The sequence below is a fragment of the Medicago sativa genome, chromosome 1, assembly GCF_051527215.1.
Source record: "Medicago sativa cultivar Bolivia chromosome 1, Bolivia_mono, whole genome shotgun sequence".
Taxonomy (NCBI): domain Eukaryota; kingdom Viridiplantae; phylum Streptophyta; class Magnoliopsida; order Fabales; family Fabaceae; genus Medicago; species Medicago sativa.
Window position 1 is genome coordinate 93,123,747 of NC_140749.1, and position 12,310 is coordinate 93,136,056.

The 12,310-nt window shown below is 33.6% G+C and overlaps 1 long non-coding RNA gene across 1 annotated transcript; it reads left to right on the forward strand.

The window, feature by feature from the left end:
* Positions 1–4,029: 4,029 nt before the first annotated feature.
* LOC146959274 (uncharacterized) lies at positions 4,030–6,915 on the forward strand. Its single transcript, XR_015022983.1, has 2 exons — positions 4,030–5,430; positions 5,524–6,915. It is a non-coding gene; the product is annotated as an uncharacterized LOC146959274 (long non-coding RNA).
* Positions 6,916–12,310: the final 5,395 nt, after the last annotated feature.

Consider the following 12,310-nt stretch of genomic DNA (forward strand, 5'->3'; position numbering starts at 1 on the left):
TTTGGGTGATATAGCTACGTAATTGGAAATTGCTCTTAGCCCCGTTGTTTGTTCAAAATCCCCTTAATTTATCGGAACGTATTTAATTTTCCGATGACAGAAATCTATTGGAAGATACACGTTCCAATCTAATTTTTTTCCAATCTGATTTTTCCCATTGAAAGCTATCATCTGATCGGTAATTTTTCAGTGGTTGAGCAACCTGTCCATAGAGCAATTCCCCACATAAATTTGCAACAATATATTGTGGGCCGCATCCAATCCAATCTGCATTTGATCAGTGAGAATTGCACTTCTCCCATTTAGAATTGCTCGTTCCCGTAAAAAAGTCGAACGTGGGTTAACTCACGCTGGTGTATTTTCAATGTGAAGCGTGAGTTAACTCATGTTGGACAGAAATGAACTAAAACTAAAGGGAGAAGAGCAATTCTCTTGATCGGTTTGTCCTACCGTCGGATTTATGTGAGTTTGATGCCATTCTTTTTTGTGTGCAATTATGATAATCAGGTTAAAACTTTAGTAAGCTACTTGAACTTTTTTGCTTTACAATTATAATAATCATGTTAAAACTTTCGTAGGCTGCTTGAATCTCCTGTAACTAATCTGTTCCTAGACATTTTAAAGTAGGTTTTTTTTATCAAGCACTAAAAGTAGTTACCATCATAACAACTAGCAAAATACTCGTACACTCGCTCCGATTAACTGGTTTGTAATAAATATATAAATTCGGAATTATAATAAGCAAACATGTCTTTTTTTTTTCTTTCTTATTAGTAGAAACCAAACATAGAATTTAAGAAAATAAATAACGATATAAGTTTACTTGAAAGAAAAACATTAATAAGTTGATTGAAATTGAAAACAATGAAAACACCACAACATTGGTACATCAAGCATGATATATTGTCTTCGAAGACAATTTAGTAACTGAAACCAAGTTGCTTGATCTAATACCGTTAAAAGTGAACTCCATCCTATCTTAAGCCTTGAAATTATTGCTAGCACATAGTTCGTTCCAACCTTGACCGCTTTTAGTTGTAGTTTTTGCTCGGATATACTTGGGTGACATGGCATTTTTGCTCCATCTCTTTGCAAGACCAAGCAATTGATTTGTACAGCTTTAGAATCAGTGGGTATAAGACTTTCATGACTGTAATGTCTTACGTAGTCCTCCAAGATCTCAAATCAACACCATCAGACGAACTCAAGTGGGTTTAAACACTTAATAAACACATTTTGATTTATGTTCTAAACCCACTTGATATCAGTGTTGTTATATTTCTTATTCATTTTACATTTTAAAACCAAAGAAAAATAGTTCTCCAATTTAGGTGGGCTAATTTAGCTTCTTCAAAAAAAAAATACAAGGGTTTTTACGGACCAGAAAAGTAGAGGCATACGTAGAACATAAAAATAATATAGGCTATATGCCATAAAAGAAAAATTGAGACACAAAAGGTGCAAATGTAATTACATTTTTGGTCACTTATTATGTGTGTGTTTGGTATGGCTTTATTTTTCCAAAACGCCGGTGGAAAATCACGGTACCGCAAAAGCTAGGAAAGCAAGCTTCTGCTTTTTCACGTTTTTTCACATTGGGAAGCGTGAAACCACGTTTTTTCCAATTGCAAACGTGTTCCCAAACACAGGCTATATCTTTTATAGAATTTTTTCCCTCCAAATTTTAAATTTCGTAATTTTAGTCTTCCTAAATTATAAATTTATGAAATTAAATCCGCCATCCAAAATTTTGATGATGTGGTGAGTCTTTAGATGACACGATAACACGTTCATCCTCCATGTGGAGGCTATATTACTTTTATACTGAAATTTAGGGGAAAATTAAATAGTTTTAATTAGCATAAATAGTTATTAAATAGTTCTCGTCACCCTCCCATAACTTGTTTTGCACGACTTTGTGATGATGTTGTGGTGTCTGTGGAAAAGGCGAAATTGAAAGGTATGCGAGGATGACGAGAACCAACCACATGTCTCGGTGCAACTAACAAGGGATGTGCTATAACTATTGCAGTGGCAAAGTGTGCACAACACATCAGGTTCAGACTCAAGTGTTGTTGATAGCAAAAATTGATGGCTACCATCATTAGATGGAGAGGTAAAATACAATGTGTGACAATCTTTAACGAGCAACAAATGTTCACAGTTTGCATGTATCTTTGTAACTCCCATGGTCATTTTGTTAAAGCAATGACAAGTTGGTATGATGGTGTTCCTCCTAGCAACGGAAGTGGAAGAATTGGGATTTAAGATAAACAATCATTTGGTTTGGTAAGATGGAAATATCAAGAATGTCATTTGAACTAGGCTGTAAGGTAGTTGGAGATGACCATGTTGACGGTTCTATCTTCAATACTAAATTCGACAACCTTTCAATTTTTTTTTGTTGCTATATTTGGCAACATTATGGTTGCTTGTAGATCACTATTGAAACTTTTTCCAAACATTAAAATACATTTCGAAAATTTTATGGCTTATGATCTAGTTATTAGGTGTCAAAATTGTATATTAGTCATCCATTTTGATTCGATACCAAAAACTCTTGGAGAATCACGACTCCAACACATCATTTTCGGACACCTTTTTTTTTGTGGTCAGGGTTCGAACCTCGAACCTTGCATATATTATGTATTGTTCATATCAACTGAGTTAAACTCACGATGACCCACATCTAATAAAACTACTACATACTTTCTCTTGTCTCATTTATAAGTAAATTTTGACTTTTTCAGTTCATTGAATACATGATGTATATGGTCATTATCATAGACCACATACATCATTTATCCAATGAATCTAAAAAGTCAAAATTTACTTATAAATGAGACCGGAGGGAGTATTATGAGATTTTGTGTTGGTTACCTTTATTGACATGATTATGTTTAATTAGAGTTCAGGTATGCTTCATTTAGTCAATGCTCCATTTAGTCCATTTAGGTCATGGATAGGAGACATGTGGCAAAAAAACATCTAAGGGTAGAGATTAAAAACAAATATTTTATTTAATAAAAAATAGGTCAAATGCATCTAAAGGTCCTTTAAGTTTTTCGTTTTTCCCAAAGTGGTCCTTTAAGTTTCAAAAGTCTCAAACAAGTCCTTTTAGTTTTTGAATCGTTTAAAACAAGTCATATTGTAGATAGCATAGTTGATAATTTCTTCCTTGAACTCATCTTTGGTACCAAATCTGGCTCATAACACCCACTTAAAATTAATCATCTTTTTAGGTATGACAAATGGTGGATAATGCTCTTTGTTGGTATCATCTGAATCATCACCATCATCCTCTAAAATGACTTGTTTGAAATGATTCAAAAACTAAAAGGACTTGTTTGGGACTTTTGAAACTTAAAGGACTTGTTTGGGACTTTTGAAACTTAAAGGATCACTTTGGAAAAAACGACAAACTTAAAGGACCTTTAGATGCATTTGACCTAAAAAATAATAATAACCATCATCCTCGAGTTTGCCTCTTCCTCATCTGTTCCGACTCATGACCTCCCCACTAATGATTTTTCTTTCTTAAGCATCGTAATGTTTTTGCAAATCCGCACAAAAAATTGAATATGGGATTGGTTATAAGAATAACTATGATTCCAATTGAGATTTTATTATATTAAATTCTAGGTTTTTGATATGGCTGATTGCATACAGAATAAGAAAATGAAATTGAAATTGGGATATTGGGATATTAATACATAAGAGTAGCAGCCACCATGAATGGTTAGTGACAGGTGCAAAATCGTGATGAGAGTAAAGAGGGGCAGCCATGGTTTGAGTCTTTGAGAAGTTGGAAAGAGGGAACGTGAGGAAGATGATGATTTTTGTTTTTTTATTAAATAAAATATTATTCTTTTTTAATGTTAAATTACAGTCTTTGGATATTTTTTTGCCATATCTTTATATCTAATCCTAGCTAACATGCTAACCCTAATTCCTTAACCCTAATTCTAATAAAATGGCGCCCTCACTTTGAAATTGAAATTCCACATTTCTCTCCTATATCTACTCCTTTAAAGTGCATCGGTATTCACTAACCATTATCTTCCCAACCTCATTAAATTATGGTATGTTTCCCATACAACCAATCACACAACCATATGGCTTCCTAATGCTATCTATATGTACGTTTAAATGCTGCCTTGCTCACATGTTCTTTTTTTGGTAATGAAATTTTTTTTCGTAGTGCTTCCTCACATGTTCAATTGCATTTAATTAATTTCATTAACTAATTGCCTTCCATCCAATTCTCAAGACCCATTCTCATAATAATTACTACTGGCTATTGTAATCTCCTAAACTTTGTGTGTGATAAATTGGATATAGTTTGCTCTCATATTGAATCAGAAGTAATTTTCACTCATTCCTCCAGTCCTTTTAATTTTTAATATGTCAGATTTTTCCAATATAATACGTCATGACTTCATGCATCGTCTTTTGTTAAACTATTTCATGTAATTTCCTAAAACTGGGTTTATAATTTTTTGTTTTTAAATTAAAGTGGCCAATTTTGATTTCGAGTTTTTGCTAAGATCATGTTTTTCCTTTATCTTAATTTTATAAGTTTAGTGTTAGCTTTATTTTTAATTTTAGTTTGAATATATCTATGACTATTTCCACTCCTAATGACCTTGCATCTTCTCCACATCTGATAACTATCTGTTATAAGTCTCCCTATACGTATGTTAGGAATCCTTACATTTCCACAAGGCAGCCATGGCATATGATATTGTGGTGAAGACAGTCGTTTCCATTTGACATATATATGGATTATGAATTTCAGTTTGTCATTTGTTTGAGCGTAAGCAGCTGCCTTCGATAAGTTATCAACTCTTAGCAACGACAGTTTTCTCAAGTTGCTCAATTAAAGTGTCGTACTTTCGTTCTTGAATTAATCCAAATGAGGTATCTTTATATATCTGATTGATTTTGATTGTAACTGATGTCATACATTAATTTTCATATTTTATATCCCTTTCTCATATATACATAAATTCTCATATTTTCTATCCCTTTCTCATATGTAACAGAATTATTTAATTCTTCAAACATTGTTGATGAGACTTTGGGGATGAACTTGAGATGTTTTGAATGATCTTGCCTACAATCAATTTGATGTCCTAATTGAGAAGATAAACGGAAGATTATGCTTCAGTGATGGATGGCTTGAACTCCATAATGTTTACAACCTACGAGATGGTGGTTCTATAACTTTGATCAACGTTCAACCAACTTGATTCGTCATCCAAGTGAAGAATCGTTATGGTGAGGAGATCGTGTATCCAAAACATTCTCCTCCGTTGTTTCAGACTTTGTAATGGGGATTCGTTCTGTTCCTTATGCACATATCTCTTGAACTTCAGACACGGTTCAATCAAGTGGTTAAGTTAGAATGATGTACAATCAGGTTTTCTGGTATTCATTATTTTGAAAATTATCATCTTTATCAGACAAATATTATCGTGCATGTTCTAACCATTTAATATTTTTGTATTTCCTCCATCGCAGACGCTAACTTATCTTGACATGTCTATCTACCTACTATAATTGAGACCGGAGGAAATACATATCCACACATGTGTACCATCATCCCATTGCTCCATAATTAGTCACGTATAAATAGAACTTGAAGGGATAGACCATCTAATTTGTAAATAAGTTATATTGTTCATTGTAAAAGCTATCTATTGGTTGTTGGGTTTGTTGGATTAGTTGGTGTCGTGGTATGCTAATTTGATTTGAATCTTGAAAGTCCCTTAGCGTTCAAAGATGGTCATAGATTGATCTTTTTTTTTTCTTTCAAACGAGAAGTATGTGTTATGTTTTAGTAAAGTTCAATGTTTTTTTTGTTCATTTATGAATGCGAAAAAGATCCAATTAAAAGACACATGAAGGATATTTGAAGCTTTGGTGCCAAACAAGATTGTGTATTCTACACATGAACAAATGCAATGAAAAAAGGTATCAGTAGTTCTAATTCCAAACTAAACTATCATTAACCTTGAAAATAGTATCCAGCCATTCCAAGCTATTTATTTGTGCCTATAAAACCTCCTTTCATTTCTAATTCTTTCAACAGATCCACATAATAATTGTGATTTGAACAAGTGACTTTAGCCATAAGAAAGAGTACCAATCGTGCTAATTAAATGACTTTATCCTTGAAAATAGTTGTCAGTTGTTCTATTGTTATGATTATAACCTTGAAAACCTAATAGTTGCCAAGCTCTAAACGAGTCCTCTATATATCTCATGAACAGGGACTTTTCATTTTCTTCTGAATGCAGAGTTCAAATGAGATGTTAAACTTTGGTCATTGAAATGGTTTGTGCATGCACAAGTTTCAATCATTGCTCTGTGCAATTGATGATTTGTTGAGCATTAATTGTGACTGTTTGTTTTCTATGTGTAGGTAAACTAGATTGTGCACATGTTTCGATTTACCATCAGTTCTGCCAGTTTCCATGCATTAGCAGTTGAGAGGTTAATCTTAGGGTATTGACATCAGCTAATAAGTGGTCGAAATTAAATATGGTGTATAAGTTTTATCTCAAGTCACATCAGCTAATAAGTGGTAGAAATATGTTCCAATATCAAGAGTTACATTACATCAAAAAATGGTATGAAAATTTTGTTAATTGATGAAATCGGTGATTGTATTGATACGACTTTAAATGTAGTGTATCATATTTTTTGTTTGAAATGTCTAAATATGAAATATGATATCAAGTCATCTTTGTTTGTTACTATGACATTCCAGTTTTTAGAATAGCATGTCCTCCCTCTGTTTCAAAATACATGTCCAAGTCAATCACTTCACATATGTCAATGCACAATTTTGACCATTAATATCTTTAATTATCTAAAGTCAAAAATTATAAAAATTTAATATTTTGAAAATATTTGTCGAGACAAATCAAACATCTTACATGCTAATATTTGTATTTATATATTAGTTAAAAAGTATGGTCAAAGTAAGTCAAGTGAATAGTACATATTGCAAAAATTGGACATGTATTTTGAAACGGAGGGAGTAATATATAATATTGCATTTAAGTAATTTTTTCAATGTATATGACCCGTGCGGTAGCACGGGTAGTCGATCTAGTGTCTCTCATCCATGACCTAAATGGACTAAATGGAGCATTTGCTAAATGGAGCATACCTGAACTCGTTTAATTATAAGACGTTTTTGAGTTTTTCTTTGTTAAATTTTATAAAACCTCTTTCAAATTTTGAAATGTATTAATTATTTTTTTACAACTATACATCTAGTTTTTTTTTTTTTGACAAAAACTATTCATCTAGTTAAGTTACATATTTTTCTGCAATGTTGTAATAAATACTATATGAAAATAATAGACTTGTAAATTATGGACTTATAAAACAATAATGATTGTCAACAAAATTAATACAACAATCAACTTTCTTAATTCTCATATTTTTTGCCAAATACCTTTTTCAGTCTTTTAAGTTTGACAGAAGTATCGGGTTTGTCCTTTAAGTTTTTTAAGTGCATTAAATTAACAACTTAAATAAAAAAAAATTTTTTGAGAGACTTAAATAAATTATTTAAAACTTAAAGATCTATTTAAAGTTTAAAAAACTTAGAGGACCAACTCAGTATTTTTGTGAAACTTACAAGACTAAAAGATATATATTTGCTTTTATTTTCGTGATAATAGTCACTTTGGTCCTCGAATGTGTAGAGTTCATGTATGCTCCATTTATCCAATGCTCAATTTAGTCCATTTAGGGTCTTAGATGGAAGGCATCTGGCAAAAACAATTTTGAGGGCTGAGATTTTAAGTTGATAAATTAACGTCTTAATAATAGAAAAATAAAAACAATATGTTCATCTTCTCACTTATAATCAGGTTTTCTCTCCTACCGTAGTCCGCCGCCGTGAACCTCCAACTATGGCACATCTTTGTGATTCCAATCATTCCCATTCGATTTAATTAGTCCATCAATGATTGGATCAAGAGCATCAACATTTGATATTGAATTCGGAACTGATCCATTATGAGAGTTAACATGAGATTTTCAATAATACAAATTGGAAATCAAATCACTAATTCCAGCGAAATCATACAAATCAAATCTAGTTTTCATAGCCCAACACCGCTGCTTTCATCGGACAAAAAACCAGGAGATTCCCGATAACATAAGAGGGGATAACAACGATTGTGACGGCAATAGCAAGACAACGGTGAGAAGAAGGGGGAGGGGGACGAAACAGTGGGAGGCGATTGACGACGGTGGGCGGAGGTTGACAGTGATGACAGAAGATTAGAGACTGAGTGTACGTAAGAGGAAAGAGGAAACATATTAAGTTTTGATTTATTAAAAACAAATATTAATTTTTAACTTCATTTAAATCTCAGCCCTTAAATAATTTTTTGCCACATGTCTTCCTTCTAAGACCCTAATTGGACTAAATTAAGCATTGGGTAAATGGAACATACCTGAACTCAAATGTGTGAGTAATGACAATAGTCTCCTAGTGTATAAAAATTTCAAAATAGTCCATGATTATGAAATTTGTTAGTCAAAATAGTTCATAATGTAAAAATGTTTCATTAATATTGTCATGTTAGTCTTTCAATATATATACTTATTGTCATATCAGTCCTTATAAATATTTACCTATCGTCGTTTAAATCCTTATATAAAAAGAGTTATTGCGAACCCTCATATATTATTTTAATACTATAGACTATTTTAATTTGGGGTGAGGAGAATGCGAAAATTTAATCTGGCCCTTTTAGGTAAATGGTGTTGGATGTTGTTAGTAGATAGAGAGGGCTTGTGGCATAGAGTCTTGGCTGCCAGGTATGGTGAAGAACATGGGAAAATGTTGGATGGGGGAGGGCGAGCCTCTTTTTGGTGGAGAGAGGTTGTGCATTTGCGCAACAGTAATGGTGGGGGTGTCGGAGATGGTTGGTTTTGCGATAATGTTTCAAAAGTGGTGGGGAACGGACGAAAAACATTCTTTTGGACTGATCCGCTGTTGGGTGGTATCGCGTTGTCGGTTCGATTTAGACGCTTGTTTGATTTAAGTGTCAACAAAAATCGAACAGTGGAGGAAATTTTTGTGAAGGGGTGGGGCGAGGGTGGTGAGGCGTGGGAGTGGCGTAGGAGATTGTGGGATTGGGAGGAGGTGTTAGTGGGGGAGTGTAGGTTGTTTTTGGCTAATGTTGTTTTGCAGGATAACACACCAGATCATTGAAGATTGGTTACGCGACCCTTCAGGAAGCTATTCTGTTAAGTCGGCTTATGATGTGCTCACTTCAGATGGTGGTAATATGGTAGCTGAGGTTTCAGATTTAATTTGGCGCAGACATGTTCCGTTGAAGGTGTCAATCCTTGCTTGGCGTCTTCTCCGTAATAGGTTGCCAACCAAGGATAATTTACTGATTCGAGGTATGATCGGTCCTGATGTCCGTTTGTGCGTCGCTGGATGTGGGTCGGTGGAAACAACACAACATTAATTTTTTCCTGTCCTATATTCGGTGGGTTATTGCATTTGGTTCGTGCTTGGATTGGGGTGTCCGGAGTTGATCCGATTGACGTGTCTACTCATTTCTTCCAGTTCACTAATTTGTTAGGTGGTGCATCGACAAGACGTTCTTTTTTTGCAGTTATTTGGCTTCTATGTGTGTGGGTGTTATGGACTGAACATAATAATAAACAGTTTAATAACACCGAAATTTTCATTCATCGGTGCTTCGAAAAGGTTCAAATACATTCGTACTGGTGGATGAAGGCAGCTAATGCAGTTTTTGTGTTAGGGGTCCATAATTGGTTAACTTGTCCTATTCTTTGTTTAGGTATAGGTTAGCTACCCCTGTGTTGTTTTTCCACTTGTTGATTGAACATTTATTATAATGATGGTTGTTATCTTTTAGCACATCTTGTGCGGAAGAAGCGACACTTCGTTATTGATATAAGTCTCATTAATTAATAAAATGCATAATCAAATACTATTTGAAATTTGATACATTACTCTCTCTCTTTTTCCTTTCTCTCCTTTGAGCCGTCACAGAAACCCTATTTTCTTCTCCTTCATCCATCAAAGAGGGGTGATTTAGGGTCAATTTTTGACCCAAAATCACCCCTCTAACTCGTTTTTATATTTCCCTTTTATTGAAATAAGTGATTTTCACATCTATTTCGTTTTATTTTGTGATTTCGTCTTCTTCGTGCGACATTGGTTGTTCGTCGTCTTTGTGCGACATTGTTTGTTTTTCTTGTTTCTCTCAGGTATTTGATCGTTTCAGATTGTCAGATCAGCTTCGATCCAGTGCAGATCCAATCGATGACTTTGGCGTCATCTACGTTGCAGACCCGGAAACATGGTTATTCCGAAGATTTAAATATAGTCATATGTGTAGGCATTTGTACTTTGCCGTTTTATGTTATTAACATGGATGTTGTGAGTCAGTTCACAGATTCATCCTTTTTGTTTTTAGCGAATTTGCATTATATCGATGTACTCTTTCAATTTGAATGAATGAATATCTTTTATTTTGTCAAAAAAAGAAATTTTGATACATAAAAAAATTATGTGAGTTTTGACGGCCGGTTAAACATTCAATACTAAAATAACTTTTATCCCATATTTTTCTTAAGGGTCATGTTAACTACAAGTTAAGGATCTATAAAAAGAAATAAAACATAAGTTTCTAAACTTGTGGTGTGCCTCAAGGTAAAGGCTACGGTGGGAGACCTCTTTAGGTCTCCTACCGTAGGAGACTTGAATTTTTTTTTTTTTTTTGCAAAATAAATAGAAGTCAGCCGTTGGATTATGAACCTCTATGATAGTTAGTATAAACCAACAAACACCTGATATTTTTTTTATTTCATTCCTTTTTCCGTCCTCTCCTCTTATTCTTGGTACGGAGCCTTATTTCTCACAAACAATTGAGATTTGCAGTAACCTTTCACCCAATTTTGCAGCAACCTTTGATTATTTTGATTGAATTAAAAATAAGACAGCATGATTCAAGCTCATCACTACATTTTTGGGTGAGCATTTAAAGATTAAATTCAACATCATAAAATAACGATTTTTCCAGAATTTAATTTCAAATTTAAAGTGAGAATTAATAATATTAATACATTTTAATGAAGAAAAAAAATCCCCATAAAATTAAGTCCAGAAGCTTCAAACATCATCATGGCTGCCAAACCACTTCTTCTTCCTTTTTCACTTCCACTCAAACTCTTCAATGGGGTTTTTCCTTCACGGCTTTCTCTTTTCATTTGTTTTCAATGCATGTGAGCTCTCTGAAAATTATGGGTGACAAAGAACTACTTCCAATAAGGAAGACGGTTTGAAGAATGGTAGTTTGGGAACCAAAAATTTTCATAGGGAAGGATATTGTAACCGATTGATAAAACCTAGTAAAACATATGTGGAAAGATGGATTTGGGTATGAATAAAAGATGATGGACGAGATGTGAATTCCCATGGGTGAGAGAGGAAAGAGAAGAGTAATTTAGAATAAAAAAAAAAAGCAATTGGATGTTGGAGGTGCATAGTAAACGTTTTGATCCAATGGTTAGTTAACCTTCATCTAATGGTTCATATTCATTTTGCAAAAAAAAAACAAAAAACATCATGTCTCCTACGGTAGGTGATCTATTCAGGTCTCCCACCGCAGACGGCACCGTGCCTCAAGGGCACAAGTTAACATTTCCATTTTCTTAATAGAGTCGACCCAGATACTATTACACATTATTATTGTTATTTAGGCTTTGTTTGGATTGGTGGTATTGGATGGAATGGAGTGGTATGTGATGGAATGGCATTATGTTCCATTGTTTGGATATTTAAAAAAAGAATGGAATGGGATGGAACTTGATGGTATCCATTCCACCCTATTCCATCACTTACTCTCATTTTGCTTCCCCTCCAATTTGGAGGGTATGGGATGGAATGATATATTAACCTAATTAAATAATAAATTATTTACTATTTTATCCTCATTTTATTTTTTATCCACATGCTATTTTCTTCTTCGTGCTATTTATTTGGCCTGTATGATTCCCAGCTCCTTAAAAAAAGAAAAATCCCAGCCGAATGTATTTTTTTTTGGTGAAGTTTGTTTCGTATTTATATTTTTAACTTGTCTCTCTGCTTTCAATTTTGCACAGTACCACAGCCTCAATTTTCATTTTGATCTTTTTTCTCGTTTTAATTTGTTTTGACTAATATTGTTTAATCTTTGAAAACTAATGCATTGACCGTCTTCTAAAGCTGCTCTTTTTTCTTACTCCAATTTTACGG